Consider the following 25,317-nt stretch of genomic DNA (forward strand, 5'->3'; position numbering starts at 1 on the left):
TTTGTTTCCAAAATTGTGCTGATGTAAAGTAGACATGTGGGAAATGTTATTTATTAACTATTTTGTGTCACATACCTCTCTGGTTTAACAGAATAAAAATTCAAAATGTGAAAATTGCGAAATTTTCAAAATTTTCGCCAAATTTCCATTTTTTTCACAAATAAACGCAGAAATTATCGACCTAAGTTTACCACTAACATGAAGCCCAATATGTCACGAAAAAACAGTCTCAGAATCGCTAGGATCCGTTGAAGCGTTCCTGAGTTATTACCTCATAAAGGGACACTGGTCAGAATTGCAAAAAACGACAAGGTCATTAAGGCCAAAATAGGCTGGGTCATGAAGGGGTTAAAGGGAACCTGTCACCCCCAAAATTGCTGGTGAGGTAAGCTCACCGGCATCAGGGGCTTATCTACAGCATTCTGTAATGCTGTAGATAAGCCGCCGATGTATCCTGAAAGAGGAGAAAAAGACGTTAGATTATACTCACCCAGGGGCGGTCCCGCTGCGGTCCGGTCGGATGGGTGTCTCCGGTCCGCTCCGGCGCCTCCCATCTTCATTCCATGACGTCCTCTTCGGAGCAAAGTACTGCAGTGCGCAGGCGCCGGAAAGGTCAGAGAGGCCCAGCACCTGCGCACTGCAGTACTTTGCTATGCCCTCAACAGGGCAGACAAAGTACGCCTGCGCCGGAGCCGCGGCGTAAAGACCCGAAGAGCTCAAGATGGGAAAGAACAGCAACTTGTGCATGTTCATCGTTGCCTTGTGGCTGTTGGGGACCTTAAAGGTTCTTATTACATGGAGCAGGAGGTGGAGCAGCAGCAAGTGGATGTAATGGGGTACATTGAGTTATCACAAGCATAGACTGGGTATGAGGCTGAAAGTAAGAATGAGGATGATGACAACGACACTGGCCATAATGACCAACTGCAGCATGGTGCATAATGTAAAAAAATAAGACCTTCGAACATGCTGGTAGGTAAGGCAAGTTCTATGCTGGTATGCTTGAGTGAAGACAGAAGTATTGTTACCATTAAGCAAACGGATGACTGTTGAATAACCATACTTTTAGGCCCTTGCTGTAAAAGCAAAATGGAGGGAATCTAAATGGGTGCATGACCAAGACAAGCTATGTTCCCAGCTTGGCAAAGCTGTAGCCGAGTGGATACCTGCTGACCTCACAGCTGACCAAAAGACTCTCTGTGCTTCCCACAGAATCAATGCATATCTGCTTGTGTTAATGCCAGGTTAGAGCAAATAATGAAGCAGCAGCTACTACATAGCTATGAGTGGCCCGCCAGGGATGTGGGGATTCTCGGTTCCGGGTCCGGTCTTATTAAAGGAAAGGTCACAGTGGCAGCGACCCGGTCTGTGGCCCTGGGAACTCAAGTAAGGCTACGTTCACATTTGCGTTGTTGGGCGCAGCGTCGCCGACGCATACCGACGCATGCGTCATGTGCCCCTATCTTTAACATGGGGAGCACATGGACATGCGCCGGTATGCATTGTACTGTGTTTTACGACGCATGCGTCATATAGACGCACAAGACAGGGCGCAGGGGACGCTACTTGTAGCATTTTCCCTGTGCTGAAAGTCCTGATCTGTAGGATCTTATGACAACACATGCATCGCAAAATGCTGCGTTGTGTACATGCGTTGTTGGTTGCGTCGCGTCGCCGACGCTGCGCCCAACAACGCAAATGTGAACCTACCCTTAAGGGAAGGTCTTTGAAGGGGTTGTGTGTTGTGATTTTGCTTTTTGCTCCCTCTAGTGGTTACTAGTTTTTTGACTCTGGTTTTTCTGTCATTCCTTTAATCCGCACCTGAGGTCGTTAGTTTAGGGTGTAGCTATATAAGCTCCCTGGACCTTCAGTTCTGTGCCTGGCAACGTAGTTATCAGAGCTAGTCTGCTGTGCTCTTGTCTACTGATCCTGGTTCCAGAAAATATCAAGCTAAGTCTACTTTTTGCTTTTGCTATTTGTTTTGGTTTTTGCATTTTTGTCCAGCTTGTTCCTGGTCTGCATCCTGACCTTTGCTGGAAGCTTTAGGGGGGGCTGGTGTTCTCCCCCCGGACCGTTAGACGGTTCGGGGGTTCTTGAATTTCCAGTGTGGATTTTAATAGGGTTTTCGTTGACCATATAAGTTCCCTTTCCTTTTTCTGCTATTAGTTAGTGGGCCTCTCTGTGCTAAATCTGATTCATTTCTGTGTTTGTCATTTCCTCTTACCTCACCGTTATTATTTGTGGGGGGCTTCTATCCAGCTTTGGGGTCCATTTCTCTGGAGGCAAGACAGGTCTTTGTTTTCCTCTACTAGGGGTAGCTAGATTCTCCGGCTGGAGCGTGTCATCTAGAATCATCGTAGGAATGATCCCCGGCTACTTCTAGGGTTGGCGTTAGGAGTAGATATATGGTCAATCCAGTTACCACTGCCCTATGAGCTGGTTTTTTGTATTCCTCAGACTTCCACATTTTTCTGAGACCCTCGCCATTGGGGTCATAACAGTTTGCCAGGCCCGTATTAAATGTTAGTGCATTGCAAAAGAGGGATTATAAGAAAGAAGATTCTGAGTTTTTTTTTTTTTTTCCTCTCTCTTCTTCCTTCTTCCCCTTTACCTCAGAGTGGCTATGCTTGCTGCAGACATGAATGTCCAGACCTTGATTACAAGTGTGGACCAGCTGGCTACTCGTGTGCAGGGCATACAAGACTATGTTATCAGAAATCCTAGGTCTGAACCTAAAATACCGATTCCTGAACTGTTTTCCGGTGACAGATTTAAGTTTAGAAATTTCGTGAATAATTGTAAATTATTTTTGTCCCTGAGACCCTGTTCATCTGGAGACTCTGCTCAGCAAGTAAAAATTGTTATTTCGTTCTTACGGGGCGACCCTCAGGATTGGGCTTTTTCGCTGGCGCCAGGAGATCCGGCATTGGCTGATATTGATGCATTTTTTCTGGCGCTCGGTTTGCTTTATGAGGAACCCAATCTTGAGATTCAGGCAGAAAAGGCCTTGCTGGCTATGTCGCAGGGGCAGGACGAGGCTGAAGTGTATTGCCAAAAATTTCGGAAGTGGTCCGTGCTGACACATTGGAACGAGTGTGCACTGGCCGCTAATTTCAGAAATGGCCTTTCTGAAGCCATTAAAAATGTTATGGTGGGATTTCCCATTCCCACAGGTCTGAATGATACTATGGCACTGGCTATTCAAATTGACCGGCGGTTGCGGGAGCGCAAAACCGCAAATTCCCTCATGGTGTTGTCTGAACAGACACCTGATTTAATGCAATGTGATAGAATCCTGACTAGAAATGAGCGGAAAATTCATAGACGCCGGAATGGCTTGTGTTACTACTGTGGTGACTCTACACATGTTATCTCAGCATGCTCTAAACGTATAGCTAAGGTTGTTAGTCCGGTCACCATTGGTAATTTGCAACCTAAATTTATTCTGTCTGTAACTCTGATTTGCTCACTGTCATCTTATCCTGTCATGGCGTTTGTAGATTCAGGTGCTGCCCTGAGTCTTATGGATCTCTCATTTGCTAAGCGCTGTGGTTTTACTCTTGAACCATTGGAAAATCCTATTCCTCTTAGGGGTATTGATGCTACGCCATTGGCAGCAAATAAACCGCAGTATTGGACTCAGGTTACCATGTGCATGACTCCTGAACACCGCGAGGTGATACGTTTCCTGGTTTTGCATAAAATGCATGATTTGGTTGTTTTGGGGCTGCCATGGTTACAGACCCATAATCCAGTCCTGGACTGGAAGGCTATGTCAGTCTCAAGTTGGGGCTGTCGTGGTATTCATGGGGATTCCCTGCCTGTGTCTATTGCTTCTTCTACGCCTTCGGAAGTTCCGGAGTATTTATCTGATTATCAGGATGTCTTCAGTGAGTCTGAATCCAGTGCATTGCCTCCTCATAGGGACTGTGACTGTGCTATAGATTTGATACCAGGCAGTAAATTTCCTAAGGGAAGACTGTTTAATCTGTCGGTACCTGAGCATACCGCTATGCGTTCATATATCAAGGAGTCTCTGGAGAAAGGACATATTCGTCCGTCTTCTTCCCCTCTTGGTGCGGGATTCTTTTTTGTGGCAAAAAAAGACGGATCTTTGAGACCCTGTATTGATTATCGGCTTTTAAATAAGATCACTGTCAAATTTCAGTATCCTTTACCGCTGTTGTCTGACTTGTTTGCCCGGATTAAAGGTGCCAAGTGGTTCACCAAGATAGACCTTCGTGGTGCGTACAACCTTGTGCGCATTAAACAAGGTGATGAATGGAAAACCGCATTCAATACGCCCGAGGGTCATTTTGAGTACTTGGTGATGCCTTTTGGGCTCTCCAATGCGCCTTCAGTTTTTCAGTCCTTTATGCATGACATATTCCGGAAGTATCTGGATAAATTTTTGATTGTTTATCTGGATGATATTTTGGTTTTTTCTGATGATTGGGATTCGCATGTGGAGCAGGTCAGGTTGGTCTTCAAAATTTTGCGTGAAAATTCTTTGTTTGTCAAGGGCTCTAAATGTCTCTTTGGTGTACAGAAGGTTCCCTTTTTGGGGTTCATTTTTTCCCCTTCTGCTGTGGAGATGGACCCAGTCAAGGTCCGAGCTATTCTTGATTGGACTCAGCCCTCGTCGGTTAAGAGTCTTCAGAAGTTCTTGGGCTTCGCTAACTTCTACCGTCGTTTTATCGCTAATTTTTCTAGCATTGTGAAACCTTTGACGGATATGACCAAGAAGGGCTCCGATGTAGCTAACTGGGCTCCTGCTGCCGTGGAGGCTTTCCAGGAGTTGAAACGCCGGTTTACTTCGGCGCCTGTTTTGTGCCAGCCTGATGTCTCGCTTCCCTTTCAGGTTGAGGTGGATGCTTCAGAGATTGGAGCAGGGGCCGTTTTGTCGCAGAGAGGCCCTGGTTGCTCTGTTATGAAACCTTGTGCCTTTTTCTCTAGGAAATTTTCGCCTGCTGAGCGAAATTATGATGTGGGCAATCGGGAGTTGTTGGCCATGAAATGGGCATTTGAGGAGTGGCGTCATTGGCTCGAGGGTGCTAAGCATCGTGTTGTGGTCCTGACTGATCACAAAAATCTGATGTATCTCGAGTCTGCTAAACGCCTTAATCCGAGACAGGCCCGCTGGTCATTGTTTTTCTCCCGCTTTGATTTTGTTGTCTCGTATTTACCAGGATCAAAGAATGTGAAGGCCGATGCTCTTTCTAGGAGCTTTGTGCCTGATGCTCCTGGAGTCGCTGACCCTGTTGGTATTCTTAAAGATGGAGTTATCTTGTCAGCTATTTCTCCGGATCTGCGACGTGTGTTGCAGAGATTTCAGGCTGATAGGCCTGAGTCTTGTCCATCTGACAGACTGTTTGTCCCGGATAAGTGGACCAGCAGAGTCATTTCCGAGGTTCATTCCTCGGTGTTGGCAGGTCACCCGGGAATTTTTGGCACCAGAGATCTGGTGGCCAGGTCCTTTTGGTGGCCTTCCTTGTCAAGGGATGTGCGGTCATTTGTGCAGTCCTGTGGGACTTGTGCTCGAGCTAAGCCTTGCTGTTCTCGTGCCAGCGGTTTGCTCTTGCCCTTGCCTGTCCCGAAGAGACCTTGGACACATATCTCCATGGATTTCATTTCTGATCTTCCGCTATCCCAGGGCATGTCCGTTATCTGGGTGATATGTGATCGCTTCTCAAAGATGGTCCATTTGGTTCCTTTGCCTAAGCTGCCTTCCTCTTCCGATCTGGTTCCTGTGTTTTTCCAGAACGTGGTTCGTTTGCACGGCATCCCTGAGAATATTGTGTCTGACAGAGGATCCCAGTTCGTTTCCAGGTTCTGGCGATCCTTTTGTGGTAGGATGGGCATTGATTTGTCGTTTTCGTCTGCTTTCCATCCTCAGACTAATGGACAGACGGAGCGAACCAATCAGACTTTGGAGGCTTATTTGAGGTGTTTTGTCTCTGCTGATCAGGACGATTGGGTGACATTCTTACCGTTGGCTGAGTTTGCACTTAATAATCGGGCTAGTTCCGCCACCTTGGTTTCGCCTTTTTTCTGCAACTCTGGTTTCCATCCTCGCTTTTCTTCGGGTCATGTGGAACCTTCTGACTGTCCTGGGGTGGATTCTGTGGTGGATAGGTTGCAGCGGATCTGGAATCATGTGGTGGACAACTTGAAGTTGTCACAGGAGAAGGCTCAGCGCTTTGCCAACCGCCGCCGCGGTGTAGGTCCCCGACTACGCGTTGGGGATTTGGTATGGCTTTCTTCCCGCTTTGTTCCTATGAAGGTCTCCTCTCCCAAATTTAAACCTCGTTTTATTGGGCCTTACAAGATATTGGAAATCCTTAATCCTGTATCTTTTCGTCTGGATCTTCCTGTGTCATTTGCTATTCACAATGTATTTCACAGGTCCTTGTTGCGGCGGTACATTGTGCCTGTAGTTCCTTCTGCTGAGCCTCCTGCTCCGGTGTTGGTTGAGGGCGAGTTGGAGTACGTGGTGGAGAAGATCTTGGATTCTCGCCTCTCCAGGCGGAGGCTTCAGTACTTGGTCAAGTGGAAGGGCTATGGTCAGGAGGATAATTCCTGGGTGGTCGCCTCTGATGTTCATGCGGCCGATTTAGTTCGTGCCTTTCATGCCGCTCATCCTGATCGCCCTGGTGGTCGTGGTGAGGGTTCGGTGACCCCTCACTAAGGGGGGGGTACTGTTGTGATTTTGCTTTTTGCTCCCTCTAGTGGTTACTAGTTTTTTGACTCTGGTTTTTCTGTCATTCCTTTAATCCGCACCTGAGGTCGTTAGTTTAGGGTGTAGCTATATAAGCTCCCTGGACCTTCAGTTCTGTGCCTGGCAACGTAGTTATCAGAGCTAGTCTGCTGTGCTCTTGTCTACTGATCCTGGTTCCAGAAAATATCAAGCTAAGTCTACTTTTTGCTTTTGCTATTTGTTTTGGTTTTTGCATTTTTGTCCAGCTTGTTCCTGGTCTGCATCCTGACCTTTGCTGGAAGCTTTAGGGGGGGCTGGTGTTCTCCCCCCGGACCGTTAGACGGTTCGGGGGTTCTTGAATTTCCAGTGTGGATTTTAATAGGGTTTTCGTTGACCATATAAGTTCCCTTTCCTTTTTCTGCTATTAGTTAGTGGGCCTCTCTGTGCTAAATCTGATTCATTTCTGTGTTTGTCATTTCCTCTTACCTCACCGTTATTATTTGTGGGGGGCTTCTATCCAGCTTTGGGGTCCATTTCTCTGGAGGCAAGACAGGTCTTTGTTTTCCTCTACTAGGGGTAGCTAGATTCTCCGGCTGGAGCGTGTCATCTAGAATCATCGTAGGAATGATCCCCGGCTACTTCTAGGGTTGGCGTTAGGAGTAGATATATGGTCAATCCAGTTACCACTGCCCTATGAGCTGGTTTTTTGTATTCCTCAGACTTCCACATTTTTCTGAGACCCTCGCCATTGGGGTCATAACAGTTGTGGAAATAATGAAAGTTCATGATGCCACCTGTGGTTCTCGGTCAGATTTGACTGACGCTGCTTAAAGGGATCCTCTAGCGGTTATGGTGCTGCAGCAAAGATGGTGTCGCTTCCCGCAGGTGAAGCGGGGTCACCAGGGCTCCCGGTGTGTTTGGCAGGGATGGTGAATGCCTGCAAATAAATGGAGGATACAGGGTTGCAGCCTTTACATGGTTTACTGGTGTTAAGCAGCCTCAGTCCATGGTAGCAGCAACAGGTGTAGATGGAGTCCAGGCAGCCTGAAGACAAGTAGAAATCCCTTTGACAGGTCAGTTTGGGAACCTTCCACTATGCGCTGGTCTGTAGTCCCTTGCTGCCTGTAGTTTTCTAACAAGGTCCTCTTTCTCCCCTGTCCTATGACAGTACCTGCACGGTAGGCAACTTGAGCCGTCTCTTTCGATCTCTGTCCATGGTGACTCCAGGCTCTGATTGCTGCTGTACCTCAGGTATTATGCGAGCAAATCCCTTTTAGTTTCCTGCCCTCCGCTTCTGCCATGGGACCTGTAGTTCCTCACGACCTCGGGCTCCCGATGCCCGGTTTCTGTGCTCAGCTTAAAAGGGCCCAGTCACAGCCCTCCTCAAGCTCCTAAGTCCTTCTGTTCTCCTTCACTGTCTGCTACCAACTGTCAACTGCATAGCAACTGACTCCTCCTCTCGACCAGAGAAAGCAGCTCCCCTGAAGTCAGGTGTAGAGCTCCCCCTTCTGGCCTGGAGTCAGAACGGTGTTGAATGTGCTGAATACCTGCTAAAGGGATCCCTCCTGTCTCCAGGCATGGTGCTACCCTCCCTGAGAGGAAGGCAGCACCACTGTGGTACTCGAACTCCTGGGGTGCCACAACTACATAGTTACGTAGGTTGAAAAAAGGCCTATGTCCATCAAGTTCAACCTTTCTCCAAAAATTGTGCAGTTTGTCACTAATTTAGCATATAGCCCCAATGTTATGTGCATCAAGTAAATCATCCAGCCCACATGCTTGAACAGACATTATATCTGCCACAGCACCAACCTGACAGACTTCAGCAAATAGAGATGCACAAGCTGAATAGCAAGGTTACATTTTTCAGAGTTTGTATTCTTTCTCTGGTGGAAACCCTGTGCCCCAAAGCACATGAACTTCTGGCTCAGTAGGACCAGTGGAAGAGCTGACTTATTTTGCTATGGGTGTACTGTCATGTGTCCTGTCAGATAAGGTATTTGGCGAAGCTGGTGGCTTTGCTATGCAAGATTGTCCTCTGCAAGCACTGAAAACCTTACATTTATCAAAATGTACCTTTCATGGAACAGTGCCGACATTCATTCATCTATGGCTGTAGCAAATGATTAAATCAGCCATAGTATTTTCCTGCCCTACCATCTATTGTCTTTCACTGTTCTGCTGCCACCAGTGCAGATGGTTCATGTATCGCCAGGCATCCACTTCCTTTCCATCATGTCATCTGATGTGTACTGCTGCTGCCTGGTTGCCTATATGGGCCCTACATCGCCAGGCATCTTCTTGCCTACCCGATCATAATCCTATACTGTTTGCCTGCTGCCACTGCTGCGATACATTTACTGTCTGCCCATTGTGTTTTATAGTGCCATGCTGCACTGCTGCTGCTGGAACAGCCATAGTAGACCCTACATAACCAGACATCTACTGGCCTGCAACGTGATGTTTTATACTGTGCAGTTGTTGCTGCTAGAAACCTACATACATCTCCTGCTTGTCCAATGTGTTCCGCTTTAAGCAAAGGACAAACCTCTTAATACTCCCCAATCGGAGATCATTTTTGCACCAACTCTATGTATTTAATAGCAAAACAAGAATCTGACACCAAGTAATGGGTTGTGACAGTTTTTTGTTACAAAAAGCCGAAAAGTCTGTTAGTGCAGTGTATTGCTAAAAAGGCTACCGGTTCTCACTAGTAACCAATTATTTACCCCTTGCTGGCAATATTGAGATAATGCTGTGTTTGCATTAAAGAGTTTAAAAGGGTTTGATACAGTCCCGTGAGACCTGAGAGCATTACACATTGTTTGTGGGCATTTCAAGGCTTAAAAGTACTAAGGATACCGTCTCACAGTGGCACTTTGGTCGCTACGACGGCACGATCTGTGACGTTCCAGCGTCGCTTGATTATCGCTCCAGCGTCGTAGACTGCGGTCACACTTTGCAATGCACGGCGCTGGAGCGATAATTTCATGACGTATTTGCGATGTAGAAGCCATTGGTTACTGTGCGCACATCGTATACAATATCGTGCACACCTATGTCACACGATGCAATCATGCCACCACAGCGGGACACTTGACAACGAAAGAAAGTTTCAAACGATCTGCTACGATGTACGATTCTCAGCGGGGTCCCTGATCGCAGTAGCGTGTCAGACACAGCGATATCTGTTGTGAATTCCGTCTGGGCTCCCTCTGGTGGCCTTTATCGATACTGCGGGTCTGGAGCTGGGCTCAGCTGCCTCATTTCCTGCTATGCTGGTTCCTATTTAACTTCACCTGGACCTTTACTTGTTGCCTGCTGTCGTTGTATTCAGTACTGGTTCTGACCTCTCCTGGATCTCCCTGGTGACCTGTCTCTTTCTGAGAAGCTAAGTCTTGCTAGTTCTTTTGCTCATTGTTTCCTTGAATATGTTTCTCAGTATATGATGTGTTCAGTCCAGCTTGCTTATATGTGATTTTTTCGCTTGCTGGTAGCTCTGGGGTGCAGAGTGCGCCCCTCACATCGTGAGTCGGTGTGGGGGTTCTTGTACTTTCTGCGTGGATAGTTTTTGATAGTTTTTGTACCGACCGCACAGATCCCTTGCTTTCTTCTGTCTATTTAGTGTTAGCGGGCCTCATTTGCTTAAACCTGTTTTTCATTCCTACGTTTGTATTTTCCCCTTAACTCACCGTTATTATTTGTGGGGGGCTGTCTAAACTTTGGGGTTATTTCTCTGAGGCAAGTGAGGCTTTGCTTTCTCTCTAGGGGTAGCCAGTTTCTTAGGCTGTGAAGAGGCGTCTAGGTTTTTAGGTAACGCTCCACGGCTGCCTTTAGTGTGTGTGGATAGGTTCAGGATTGCGGTCGGTATAGTTCCCACATTCCCGGAGCTAGTCCTACAATTCAGGTTTACCTATCAGGTCAGTTTGGTGATCCTACCACCGGATCATAACAGATATCATATGGATATCGCTGGAACGTCACGGATCGTGCCGTCGTAGCGACTAAAGTGCCACTGTGAGACAGTACCCTTACAGTTTCCATCAAATCGACTTGCTCCAAATCAAATTTGTTGAATTTGGCAAAATAGGCAAATGTCAGTTTCAAAAGAACCTGAATAGAGGACATACAGAATACAGCACAGCACCATAGGCTGCATAAACTCTTGCGTTGAGCCAAAAGTTAAACTCAGTGTATAATTTGACTTCTCCATTTATCACTAATGTTCTGTTCAGTAGTTTAGCAATACAATAAGAAGCAAAAATTAGCTTAACATTTGTAATGACTAACCACTTACTGTAGTTCATGTATTGGTATCTCAAAATCATTAAACAGAAAATCATTCAAGCAATTCAAGGCTGTTTATAAATGTAATGGAAGCAGTAGACACGCTTTGTACCTCGAGCTACAAATTCCATCTATAAACCCCTATACTTGTATAGGGATCAGAAAACATTAGATAAATGTCAGATGAAATATAGCTTACTCAGCTGTGCTTCACTTTATTGATCTTGTATACTTATTTATTGATGTTGTATATAAAACACACTAATATAAAATGCATCTTTATTTGGTATGTAAAAGGCACACAATGTTTCAAGAGAGATTTTAAAGTACAGACTGTCTTCCAATTAGTATCTTAAGAGGAAGTTCAATATATAGTATATTATATGCTTCTGCAAATATCTGACATATCTATAAAAAATATCCATTTGACAACATTTTATTTTGTAATGTATTCAATCACAATGGATTTAACAAGGCGCTTCTGACACTAAAATGTCTCCACGCTTTGCTACAAAATTGTTTAAGCTATTTTAATTTCAACAATAATTCTCAAATGGTTAAATTCTGTGCATTCCTTTGACCACTGTGAGACAGTGAGGGGGATCATACGGGAGGGTCAATACTGTATGTATCCCCCAGGATGCGCGTTGAAGCGGGAGTGCATTGCAGTCACAGGCATAGCTGTGATTGCAGTGCAAAATAAATGAAAGTTTGGTCTTGGGCAAGCTATTTGTCCAAGGCAGATTTAAGAAAACCTGAGAGGGGCTTTTATTTTTGGAGCGAACTACAGGATGGTAGTGGGGCAGTTTGCTCCCTCCAGATGGGGTCTTACAAGTGGCTCATGGCCACAGATTCCATTTAAAAACCCTGCAGCAAGGGTTAGGTGTGTCAGTCTTGGTTTGAAAACTGCAGAACAGGTGGCTCTGCAAGATTCAGCCTGTGTGAAGTAATATGGAGCCAAGCAAAGCCAAAAGGCCTGGCACCCCTCAGCGTGAAACAGTGGTGCAGTCACCTACAGCAACCAGTCTCGGATACGGACTGTCTTGATGCCCCAGCTGTAATCCAGAGGAAACCGTTTGTTTTCCAGTTGTGAATTTCTTTGGACATTAAAAGACATTTGCTTTGAACTTTTCTGTGATCCTTGCCTTTCTGTTACACTGCACCAACCCTGCTGCACTACACTATATACATTCGATTTTATCCAACTGTACAACCTGAAATCATATAAAGAAAAATGCGTATAATGAACAATTCATAGAGTAATCTTTATTACAAGAAAAAACAAAACACAAGGGTATATCCCTTGTGTTTTGTTTTTTCTTGTAATAAAGATTACTCTATGAATTGTTCATTATACGCATTTTTCTTTATATGATTTCAAGTATATAGCGTCGAACATGTACGTATTTCCCGCTATTTTGGATGCCCTATATATTTGCCACTGATGGCTATGTAATTTAATATAGATACGTCCGTTTTGCTAAAGGTAACCATTTGATTTTTTTCAACTGTAGAACCTATAGCTTTACAACACTAAAGATGGCTATGTCATAGACAGAAAAAAAGGCTCAGTTTTCATTACTTTGTGGGAATTTGTTCATAAGGAAGTAGAAATTTATCTGGGCAATGTTCAACTACCCATTGCAGAATAATCTCATGTTTTTTTATAATTTAAAAATCTACAAAATATATGGAGAATTGATCTCTCGAACAAGATCTAGTCACGTCAGATCCTGTTAAGTCTACAAAAGGTATTTTTATGCACTCTAAGCAATTTTTCAGAACCTGGAATTGTTGTTGTTGTTGTTGTATTTATCACCTAATAGGTACTTTTCAATAACTTTGTTACAGATTACTACAGCTCAAAAGGTCTGGTATCTTCTTTTGCGGCCAACATTAACTAGCTATAGTCTCATTAAGGTATGTGCATACCTCTCTAACCTAGCACAGGTTCCCTTCCCTAGTGAGTATACCCAGTGCCAAGACAGCCTTTCGAGAATTATCCACTCAGGCTGACAGTACACTTTGCCAACATCACTTAAGCAATGGTTCACATAGAACACCTAACTCCCACAATGTCACAGTTAGCCACTGTCAGTCCCAAGACCACTAGCATCAATCTGATATATCAGCACCTGATCTATTACATACCATTCAGAAACAACTTCCTTCTCAAAGAGTTTCCTCTTTCTCAAATACTTGGCAGGTAATTTTCCTCCTTAACACAGCAGAGTCCTAGCATGATAACCCTCACACTGTTTATCCACTCCTGCAGTCATAGTCTCTAGTCTCCCTGGCCTCACCTGATGTCCAGATCTCAGCCCCCCAACTTGCACATAGCTTCATAATCAAGCACACAACGTGTTTCATCTGCACTCTAATATTTGATGCCAGACCACCTACATATATTGGCTGTCTCCTTTCTTAACAAAACAGTGTGGTGTAGTGGCCTAACCACGCTGTTTCTGAGCCAGCATCTGGACAGTTCTATGTCTATCCCTTGAACATCACTCAGAAGACTGTTATTCCTTTCAGGTCTGTGCAGAAGTATGAGGCTGGAGGCTTAATTGTTGCTCTTTTGACCTCTTTGTGGTGCCTGAAAATAGAACTTATTGGTTTTTAGATCGAAGAAAGCAATCTTCATGATACATATCTCCCCTCACATACAGTCCCAGTGACTCTGCCACATATCCCCCTTCTGCCCAAAGCTGGTGATTTTAGCACCTTCAGACATCAAACAGGGGATTTGGGAGAGAGCATCCACATTACCATGTAACTTGCCTGATCTATGTGCTATGTAGAAACTGAAATATTGAAGGGCTAAGAACCACCTAGTTACCCGGGCATTCTTACCCTTCTTTTCTCTTAACCAACTCAGAGGGGTATGATCTGACTCTAGTTTGAACGTTTGGCCTAGCAGGTAATATTTCAGTGTATCAGAGGTGTATTTTATGGTGAAGCACTCTTTCTTGATAATGGCAACCAAAACTGGATGTTTACACAGTGCCAGTTTCAGCTCTTGAAATGCCATCTCTGTGTCAGAAGTCCATTTAATCATTGACTTAGTGCCCTTAAGAAATCCGTTAATGGTGCGGTAATTACGGCAGAATTTGGGATAAACCGCCGGTAATTCCCCACAATTCCAAGAAATGCCTTCACTTGCTTCCTGGAAAGCGGTTGCGGCACTCCTGATGACATAGCCTAAGTACTCGGCCTCTTCCTCCTCTATTCACTTTTTCAGATTCACGGTGAACTCAGCTTTTCTTAGCACATCTGGAATCACCTGTAGCTTTCGTAAATGGCTACTCTAGTCAGGGCTGAAAACCACAATGTCATCAAGGTAGGCTGCGGCATACTTCTTATCTGGAGTGAAGATCCGATTCATCACCCTCTGGAAGGTACCTGGGGCCCCCTGCAGTCCGAAGGGCATTCTAGTGTTCTGGAAAAACCCATCAGGTGTCGAGAAGGCCGTCTTCTCCTTGGCACTCTGGGACATGGAGATCTGCCAGTAGCACTTTTTCAGGTTGAGGTTTGTAATGTACCTCGTGAGTCCATGTCTCTCAATGAGTTTGTTCACGTGGGGCATCGGATATGCATCAAAACTGGACACCTTGCTCAGCCTGCGGTAGTCTTTACAAAACTGCCAATCATCGTCGGGTTTCTGAGTATGATAGGAATCGACCATCTAAATTTTGACTCCTCTATCACACCAAAGTCTAGCATTCTCTTAACCTCCTTTGAAATTATCTCCCTGCGTGCTTCGGGAATTCTATAGGGCTTGAGGTTTACCCTTACATGCAGCTCTTTTAATATTTCATGCTCCACCACCTTGCACCTTGTACGCTCTTGTAACTCCTAGAATAGGTCACAGTTCCTCAGTAGCAGTTCCACTGTAGGGTCCTGGAACCAACAGCTGCTCCACTATCTCACTTCCCCTCAGATTGGTCACCCGATACAATAAATCGCCATTGACTGCAAAGTGTAGGAACTCCTCCATCTTTGTTTTTGATGGCGTCTCTTCCAGAGGGACCTGGCTTTTGTCTGGGACACTCTGTGTAGTCCTCTTTTGCCACAAGTTCCAAAATGATGAAAAATCCCACCCCAGTATGACAGGTGCATCAAGTCTTTTACTATCTCAACCACATGGGACTTAGTACCACAATCTGCTCCCATGGTTACTCTGTCCACAGGGTATTTCTTGGCATCTCCGTGTATGCAGTGGACACCCACAAACTTATTAGGGATCAACTGGTGGGGCAGTGTAGCACCGATTAGGGTCTCTAGATTGCCAGAGTCCAAAAATCCGAAAACCAGTACCCTATTGATGGACACAGTACTTGCCTGCGGTCCTTCGCCAGGTTGACAGTCCACACTACAGGCCCGGTAGGCGTAATAGGAGCAACACCTGCCTAGAATGCAGTTCATTGGTTAAGGGGACATATAACACCGATCGGCAATGTGGCCAGGATTGTGACATCGCCAACAGACCACAACATTAATAAAAGCCTTAGGGGACCCCTAAGCAACATTGTGAGTCCCCTCATTTGTGGGTCTAGACACCCTCCATGGTGAGCTCACCCCCCTTTGAGTATCTCAATACGGGTAAGTGGCAATGTCTGGTTTCCCAAGAGATTTCTCAACAACCTGATATCTCTCCACCAGGCTAACCAGGTTGTCTGCATTCCAAGTGTTGCCCTGGACAACCCAGGTCTGTATTGGCCTGGGAAGAGAGTGGATGAACCTGTCCATCACCACATGCTCGACCATCTGGCCCGGAGTGGAAGTCTCTGGCTGCAACCACTTTTGGACTAGGTGCAACAAAACAAACATCTGTGAGCGAAGGGCTTTGTCGCTAGCATACGTCCAACAGTGGCTCGCTGAACTCTAACGAAGATAGTTTTTCCCAAGCATGCCAAGATTTTAGTCCTTAATTTGGTGCATTCTCTGGCATCCTGGAGTGCTAATCATAATATGCTTTTTGAGGCCTCCTGTTGCTGTCTCTGGTGCTGCTGTTGTTGAAGCTGCTGTGTTAACAGTTTGTTAATTTCCTGTTGCGCCATTTGCTGCTGTTGACTTGCCAGCTGTTGCTGGTGTTGAACCTGGACCAGATGCTTGACAAGCTCCTCCATGCTGTCAGGCATCTTGTGCTGGATGATGGATTTTACCAAGGATGTGAAGTGAGTCCACAGCCGCTCTGTGTGTTCCTGTATCGTTGCACGTATTCAAAACATCACATGTGAGGGGATGTCTCACTCAGCTGCTTGCATAGGTAAACACAGGAATGCCTCTTATGGTAAATCACCTGCTGGTTTATCATGGAACATCATAAACCATAGCAGGGTTGAGCAAAGTATATGTGGCCTCTCTGGCTTAATGGCAAAACAAAACAAAGATAAAGTTCAACAGAGTCCTTTTTCCTGCAAGGTCCACCAGCAGTGAACACTCAAAGTCCTCAGCTCCTCCTGGAGCCACATCTGGAGACTTTCCTCTCCAAGAACACAACAGAGAAAAAAAATAGTGGCTGAACATTTAACTCCCTAGCCTCACCATTGAGGTGGAAATATGGTGAGTAGGCGTCCCGCCCATGTCTTACCTACTTACCAAAGAAACCTGGTCCCTTATCATGGCTGATTAACTATGTCAGCATATAGCATGCTGGAGAGAAACTTATGGATTTTTACGGAAGAAAGCAATCTTCGTGAAACATGTCTCCCCTCACACACAATGCCAGTTACCCTGTCACAGCCTCTATTCTTGTTAACCAACCTTGCTAAAGTTGACAGTTGAGGGTTGCAGCCAGGGCTGCCAATAGTAATTTCGGGGCCCTCTTGAGACTCCACCCAGGCTCCAACCCAACCCAGCCTCCACCCCTCAAACCTTCCATAGTCCCACGGCCCACTCAGAAAAATTCCACATCTGCACCATAACCTCACCAATCACACATTAACAGTTCCCATCACCAGATCACACACATAGCCGGCAGCTTTTGTTTTGGCCAAAGATTTTTTAAGTCACCACCACAACAAGGTAGACACTTTTTGACGGGCCCTACTCTTCTCTAACCTATTAAACATTTTTTAAAATATGCAATACAATTTAGGTATATTTTTGTTTATTTTTCAATTTTTTAAAATGACAAATAATATCACATACAAGGAGCAAATACCTCTGGATCATGACCAAATCACAAATTACCACCACAGGGACCGGATAATATCACATATAAGGGACAAATACACCACACCATGTTCATACCACATATTACCATCACATGGTGACCAATAATACCACATAAAAGGAACAAATACCACCACACCATGATCAAACCACATAGTGACCAAATAATAGCACATACAAGGGACAAATACCACCACACCTTGACTGGATGCCATATTACCACCACATAGTGACCAAATAACAGCACATACAAGGAACAAATGCCACCACACCATGGCCAGACAACATATTACTACCACATAGTGACTGAATACTGCAATACTGATCATTAATAAAAACACAATACTAATATCACCAAAGGTGCCATTATACACAGGAGATCTGTACTTAGTATGCAGTGTCCTGTACATGTAATACAGTGATTACCGGTGACATTATACACAGGAGCTCTGTATACATTATCAGTGTACAGGTTATACAGTGATCAATGACATTATACACAGGAGCGCTGTATATAGTGTCAGTCTAAAGGTAATACAGTGATCACTGGAGACATCGTACACAGGACCTCTGTATATAATGTCAGTGTACAGGTAACAGTGATCACCAGTAACATTGTACACAGGAACTTTGTATAAAATATACAATGTATAGTGTCAGCGTGCAGGTAACACACTGACTCACCAGTGAAGTTTCTAGGTGAAGTCCTTCATCTTCACTTTCATCTTCATCCAGCACAGACCGCCATCACTTCTTCCAGCCAGGGCTCGTCTCTGCAGGAAATAACATAGTTATCTAGAGCACCACTTGCAGAACACATTACTTAATTTTTTCCCAACTTCTACACTACACCAGATGAAGAAAACAAATCGACATAGTGTCACTCTGCACAGTAACAGGACTGCTCCCCATTTAAAACAGTATCCTCAAAAAATAAAATAAATTGATCACTGCAGTAATAATATCCTTTAAATAGCCCCTATAGTAATAATATCTCCCATTCTGGCCTCCATGTTTCTCATTCCTGGCTACAGCCATAGGTTCTCCCATCCTGGTCCCATATGTTTTCCCATCCTGCCGTCATGAGTATCCATTCTGCCCCATGTGATGTCCCATCCTGCCTCATCTGTCCCATGATCCTGCCCCATCTGTCCCATGATCCTGCCCCATCTGTCCCATGATCCTGCCTCATCTGTCCCATGATCCTGCCCCATCTGTCCCATGATCCTGCCTCATCTGTCCCATGATCCTGCCTCATCTGTCCCATGATCCAGCCCCATCTATCCCATGATCCAGCCCATCGGTCCCATGATCCAGCCCCATCTGTCTCACGATACAGCCCTATCTGTCCCATGATCCAGCTCCATATGCCTCATGATTCAGCCCCAGGTGTCTCCATCTTATCCATCCTGTCCCATGATACTGCACCATGTGTCTCCATCCTGCCCCATGTCTCCATTCTGCCCCATGATCCTGCACCATGTGTCTCCATCCCATCCCATCTGTCTCCATGTTGCCCCATGATCCTGCACCATGTGTCTCCATACCCACTCATCTGTCTCCATCCTGCCCTATATTCCTGCCCCATCTGTCTCCATCCTGCACCATGTCTCCATCCTGCACCATGTGTCTCCATCCTGCACCATGATCCTGCACCACGTGTCTCCATCCTTCCCCAACTGTCTCCATCCTGCATCAAGTGTCTCCATCCTGCATCAAGTGTCTCCATCCTGCACCATGTGTCTCCATCCTGACTAGTGTTGAGCGATACTTTCCGATATCGGAAAGTATCGGTATCGGAAAGTATCGGCCGATACCGTCACAGTATCGGAATCCAATCCGATACCGATACCCGATCCCAATGCAAGTCAATGGGACGAAAATATCGGAATTAAAATAAACCCTTTCTTTCCTTGTAGGTTAATTCTACATGAAGGAAAACAACTAAGAATAATGTAGGATGTATTGGGGGAGGTGGCGGAGACATTAAAGGCACAGGGGTTTATCCCAATCAAATAGAATAGCAGTATTTTTAATTTTTTTATGACGTTCGGCGTTAGAAAGAATTTGACTATGTTAATTTTTTATTTATTTTGTCAGATATTGATGTTTCACTACTTCCACGCCCTTCACCCTATTTTTTACTTCTCCCACACTTTCTTCTTCATTATCCTCATCATCAGCTTCTGTGACATCAACTTCTTCACCTTATTCATCTTCTTCTTTTCTACGTATATATATTTTTTTTTTTTTACATTGTTCATATTCTTTTTATTTAACTATTATCTTTTTTATATTCAACTTCTTCATCATATTCTTATTTGTGACAGGCATTCCCGTAGTTGTTATCTATAAAAGTTTGAAGATTACACCTTCCGTTCTGCCTGTCACAAAACAGTTACATTTGTCCGCGTTCAGTTTGGCCTGCAGCATCAGGCTTTATCCAGGGGCACCACGAGGAGGAACGGACTCACCCCCATACACTGCTTAGTCTTCTTCTGCTTATAATTTAGATAATATCTTTTGCTCTGATATTTAGTCTTATGCTTAATGTTCTTCTGCTCTTTGTTCTGCAGCCTCTTGTTCTTCTGCTTCTCGGTCTTCCAGGTTGTCGTCGTCATCTCCAGGGTCGTCATCTCCAGGGTCGTCGTCATCGGGGTCGTCGTCATCGGGGTCGTCGTCATCGGGGTCGTCTTCAGGGTCATCGTCTCCAGGGTCGTCGTCATCTCGGTGGTTGTCGTCTCTGGTGTCGTCATCATCTTAGGGGTGGTCTTCCGGGTCATCGTCTTTCGGGTCTTGAACTTGGAAATGTAGCAGAAGGTACAAGAAGGCTGAGAAAATGCCGAGAAACAGCTGATGGAACTGGAACTCGGATGGCTACCCGAAGGTCCAAGAGCCAATGGAACTACCGAGGACCAGCTGACGTTACTGGAACCCGGTTACTAAGCAGGAGGTACCCGTGCCTGAAAGCACTACCAAGGACCACCTGACGTTGGTGGAACTCGGATACCCAGAGGGAGGCACCTAAGCCAAAGGCTCTGCCCGGAACCAGCTGACGGTACTGGAACCAGGATGGGGAGCAGAAGGTACAAGAGCAAAAGACACTGCCGAGAACCAGCTGACGGTACTGCAACCCGGATGGGTAGCCGAAGGTCCAAGAGCCAATGGAACTACCGAGGACCAGCTGACGTTACTGGAACCCGGTTACTAAGCAGGAGGTACCCGTGCCTGAAAGCACTACCAAGGACCACCTGACGTTGGTGGAACTCGGATACCCAGAGGGAGGCACCTAAGCCAAAGGCTCTGCCCGGAACCAGCTGACGGTACTGGAACCAGGATGGGGAGCAGAAGGTACAAGAGCAAAAGACACTGCCGAGAACCAGCTGACGGTACTGGAACCCGGATGGGGACCTATTCAAGCTTGTCTTCCTAGGGCCCCAACTGGCGGTGTGTTAGAGCCCAGGGACAGCAGGAGGAGGAGCAGGGGGAGGGGAGTGTAGGCCGAAGCCTGCACAGGCGGCAGCTTTGGGTGTGTTGTGTCTGCGTGGCTTTTGCAGGACACGTTGCCGGCTACACAGCAGGGGAACAGCTGGCGGTGCTGGACCCCACTGACACATTGGCGAGGTGTTTGGCTCTGTGCAGCCAGCACTTCCGGACAGCAACTAGCGTTGTTGGAGCCCGGGCTCTGCAGGTGGAGCAGAGTGTAGGCCGAAGCCTAATTGAACCGATTTCAAAAGTCACCTTTAACCCCCCCTCAGGGGTTACAAAGTAGAAGAGCCACAGCTTATGCAGCAGCAGTGCTGCGCAAGTCAAAGGTTGCTCTTGTAATTTTTCTCCTTGCACACGCTGAATGGAACACGTATAACATTTAGCCCTTTATACAGTCAAACTGTGTAATGGAGGCGAGAGTTCCCTTTGTAATGAGACGCAGCACAGGTGTCAAGAATCCCACCTTGGTGCTGGGTGCAGCCTCCCGAGCGTTGTTATTTGCTGTACAGGAGTCTGCGCTGTCGTGTTATCCCCTGGCCTAGCGCTGTTAGCGCTGCCCATCTTCTGACCTCATTTAATGTTGGCTGGTGCGGTTCGCGATGCCCATGAATCACAGCCCCGCAGTGTATTGACATAGTTAAAACACTGCGGGGCTGGGATTCATGGCCTGGCGCAGTACATATGTTCGCCTCTCGCTTGGGTTCTTACACCTGCTTCAGACTATGTGGCGTCAGCTGATCCCTTATCGCATGCCACGGCCATGAAGCCGCACAGTCTGAAGAAGGCGGAAGGAGATGAGGGACAGGCGAACTGATGCACTGCTCATGCCCATCAAACACACCCTCGCAGTCCCAATAAATAAGACACCGAGGGGCGTTGTGTGGGTCAGGGCGGCCGCAGAGGCGCAGCCAGCCAAACAATGATGCCAGAAGACGGGCAGCGCTACCAAGGGGGTTGCAGCGTGTCATTACAAAGGAAAGTCACACCACCGGGACGGTTAAATGGTCACACAGAGGACACATTTCAGACGTGTTTTCAGTTCCACATGTGCGAGGAGGATACGTTTGTGAGCCACCTTGCACACATGCAGCATTACCGCTGTACAAGGTGGCTGGATAACGTAAAAACGCCTGGGGGAGGGGGGACAGGTTCCCTTCAATTTCAGTTCTTGTGTCTGCGTGGCTTTTGCAGGACACGTTGCCGGCTGCACAGCAGGGGAACAGCTGGCGGTGCTGGACCCCACTGACACATTGGCTGGTGTTTTTCTCTGTGCAGCTAGCACATCTGGGCCCCAACTGGCGGTGTGTTAGAGCCCAGGGACAGCAGGAGGAGGAGCAGGAGGAGGAGGAGCAGGGGGAGGGGAGTGTAGGCCGAAGCCTGCACAGGCGGCAGCTTTGGGTGTGTTGTGTCTGCGTGGCTTTTGCAGGACACGTTGCCGGCTACACAGCAGGGGAACAGCTGGCGGTGCTGGACCCCACTGACACATTGGCGAGGTGTTTGGCTCTGTGCAGCCAGCACTTCCGGACAGCAACTAGCGTTGTTGGAGCCCGGGCTCTGCAGGTGGAGCAGAGTGTAGGCCGAAGCCTAATTGAACCGATTTCAAAAGTCACCTTTAACCCCCCCTCAGGGGTTACAAAGTAGAAGAGCCACAGCTTATGCAGCAGCAGTGCTGCGCAAGTCAAAGGTTGCTCTTGTAATTTTTCTCCTTGCACACGCTGAATGGAACACGTATAACATTTAGCCCTTTATACAGTCAAACTGTGTAATGGAGGCGAGAGTTCCCTTTGTAATGAGACGCAGCACAGGTGTCAAGAATCCCACCTTGGTGCTGGGTGCAGCCTCCCGAGCGTTGTTATTTGCTGTACAGGAGTCTGCGCTGTCGTGTTATCCCCTGGCCTAGCGCTGTTAGCGCTGCCCATCTTCTGACCTCATTTAATGTTGGCTGGTGCGGTTCGCGATGCCCATGAATCACAGCCCCGCAGTGTATTGACATAGTTAAAACACTGCGGGGCTGGGATTCATGGCCTGGCGCAGTACATATGTTCGCCTCTCGCTTGGGTTCTTACACCTGCTTCAGACTATGTGGCGTCAGCTGATCCCTTATCGCATGCCACGGCCATGAAGCCGCACAGTCTGAAGAAGGCGGAAGGAGATGAGGGACAGGCGAACTGATGCACTGCTCATGCCCATCAAACACACCCTCGCAGTCCCAATAAATAAGACACCGAGGGGCGTTGTGTGGGTCAGGGCGGCCGCAGAGGTGCAGCCAGCCAAACAATGATGCCAGAAGACGGGCAGCGCTACCAAGGGGGTTGCAGCGTGTCATTACAAAGGAAAGTCACACCACCGGGACGGTTAAATGGTCACACAGAGGACACATTTCAGACGTGTTTTCAGTTCCACATGTGCGAGGAGGATACGTTTGTGAGCCACCTTGCACACATGCAGCATTACCGCTGTACAAGGTGGCTGGATAACGTAAAAACGCCTGGGGGAGGGGGGACAGGTTCCCTTCAATTTCAGTTCTTGTGTCTGCGTGGCTTTTGCAGGACACGTTGCCGGCTGCACAGCAGGGGAACAGCTGGCGGTGCTGGACCCCACTGACAGATTGGCTGGTGTTTTTCTCTGTGCAGCTAGCACATCTGGGCCCCAACTGGCGGTGTGTTAGAGCCCAGGGACAGCAGGAGGAGGAGCAGGAGGAGGAGGAGCAGGGGGAGGGGAGTGTAGGCCGAAGCCTGCACAGGCGGCAGCTTTGGGTGTGTTGTGTCTGCGTGGCTTTTGCAGGACACGTTGCCGGCTACACAGCAGGGGAACAGCTGGCGGTGCTGGACCCCACTGACACATTGGCGAGGTGTTTGGCTCTGTGCAGCCAGCACTTCCGGACAGCAACTAGCGTTGTTGGAGCCCGGGCTCTGCAGGTGGAGCAGAGTGTAGGCCGAAGCCTAATTGAACCGATTTCAAAAGTCACCTTTAACCCCCCCTCAGGGGTTACAAAGTAGAAGAGCCACAGCTTATGCAGCAGCAGTGCTGCGCAAGTCAAAGGTTGCTCTTGTAATTTTTCTCCTTGCACACGCTGAATGGAACACGTATAACATTTAGCCCTTTATACAGTCAAACTGTGTAATGGAGGCGAGAGTTCCCTTTGTAATGAGACGCAGCACAGGTGTCAAGAATCCCACCTTGGTGCTGGGTGCAGCCTCCCGAGCGTTGTTATTTGCTGTACAGGAGTCTGCGCTGTCGTGTTATCCCCTGGCCTAGCGCTGTTAGCGCTGCCCATCTTCTGACCTCATTTAATGTTGGCTGGTGCGGTTCGCGATGCCCATGAATCACAGCCCCGCAGTGTATTGACATAGTTAAAACACTGCGGGGCTGGGATTCATGGCCTGGCGCAGTACATATGTTCGCCTCTCGCTTGGGTTCTTACACCTGCTTCAGACTATGTGGCGTCAGCTGATCCCTTATCGCATGCCACGGCCATGAAGCCGCACAGTCTGAAGAAGGCGGAAGGAGATGAGGGACAGGCGAACTGATGCACTGCTCATGCCCATCAAACACACCCTCGCAGTCCCAATAAATAAGACACCGAGGGGCGTTGTGTGGGTCAGGGCGGCCGCAGAGGCGCAGCCAGCCAAACAATGATGCCAGAAGACGGGCAGCGCTACCAAGGGGGTTGCAGCGTGTCATTACAAAGGAAAGTCACACCACCGGGACGGTTAAATGGTCACACAGAGGACACATTTCAGACGTGTTTTCAGTTCCACATGTGCGAGGAGGATACGTTTGTGAGCCACCTTGCACACATGCAGCATTACCGCTGTACAAGGTGGCTGGATAACGTAAAAACGCCTGGGGGAGGGGGGACAGGTTCCCTTCAATTTCAGTTCTTGTGTCTGCGTGGCTTTTGCAGGACACGTTGCCGGCTGCACAGCAGGGGAACAGCTGGCGGTGCTGGACCCCACTGACACATTGGCTGGTGTTTTTCTCTGTGCAGCTAGCACATCTGGGCCCCAACTGGCGGTGTGTTAGAGCCCAGGGACAGCAGGAGGAGGAGCAGGAGGAGGAGGAGCAGGGGGAGGGGAGTGTAGGCCGAAGCCTGCACAGGCGGCAGCTTTGGGTGTGTTGTGTCTGCGTGGCTTTTGCAGGACACGTTGCCGGCTACACAGCAGGGGAACAGCTGGCGGTGCTGAACCCCACTGACACATTGGCGAGGTGTTTTTCTCTGTGCAGCTAGCAGTACCGGGCCCCAACTGGCGGTGTTGGAGCCCAGGGTCAGCAGGAGGAGCAGGGGGAGCGGAGTGTAGGCCGAAGCCTGCACTCGAGCAAGTTGAAAGGAAACCTTTAACCCCCCCCCCCCCAGGCGTTTGTAGCTGAAAGAGCCATTGTGTACAGCACTAATGCTGGAAAAGGTAAACTTAGCTCTTTTAATTATGGTCCTTGCACATGCGGAACCTAACAGTTATGAAATGTGTCCCCTCACAGCGTTAAACCGTCCGGTAGGTGGAACTTTCCTTTGTCGTGTGATGCAGCACAGCCATCATTTTTACCCCCTTGGCGCCGTGCGCCGCCTCCTCAGCGTTGTTTTAATCTGTCCCGGAGCCTGCGCTGTTAGGTTAGCCCTTGGCCATGCACACATTTTGCGCTGCCCGTCTTCTGACATCATTTGGTGT

Source organism: Ranitomeya variabilis, chromosome 5 (assembly GCF_051348905.1).
Source record: "Ranitomeya variabilis isolate aRanVar5 chromosome 5, aRanVar5.hap1, whole genome shotgun sequence".
NCBI classification, from domain to species: domain Eukaryota; kingdom Metazoa; phylum Chordata; class Amphibia; order Anura; family Dendrobatidae; genus Ranitomeya; species Ranitomeya variabilis.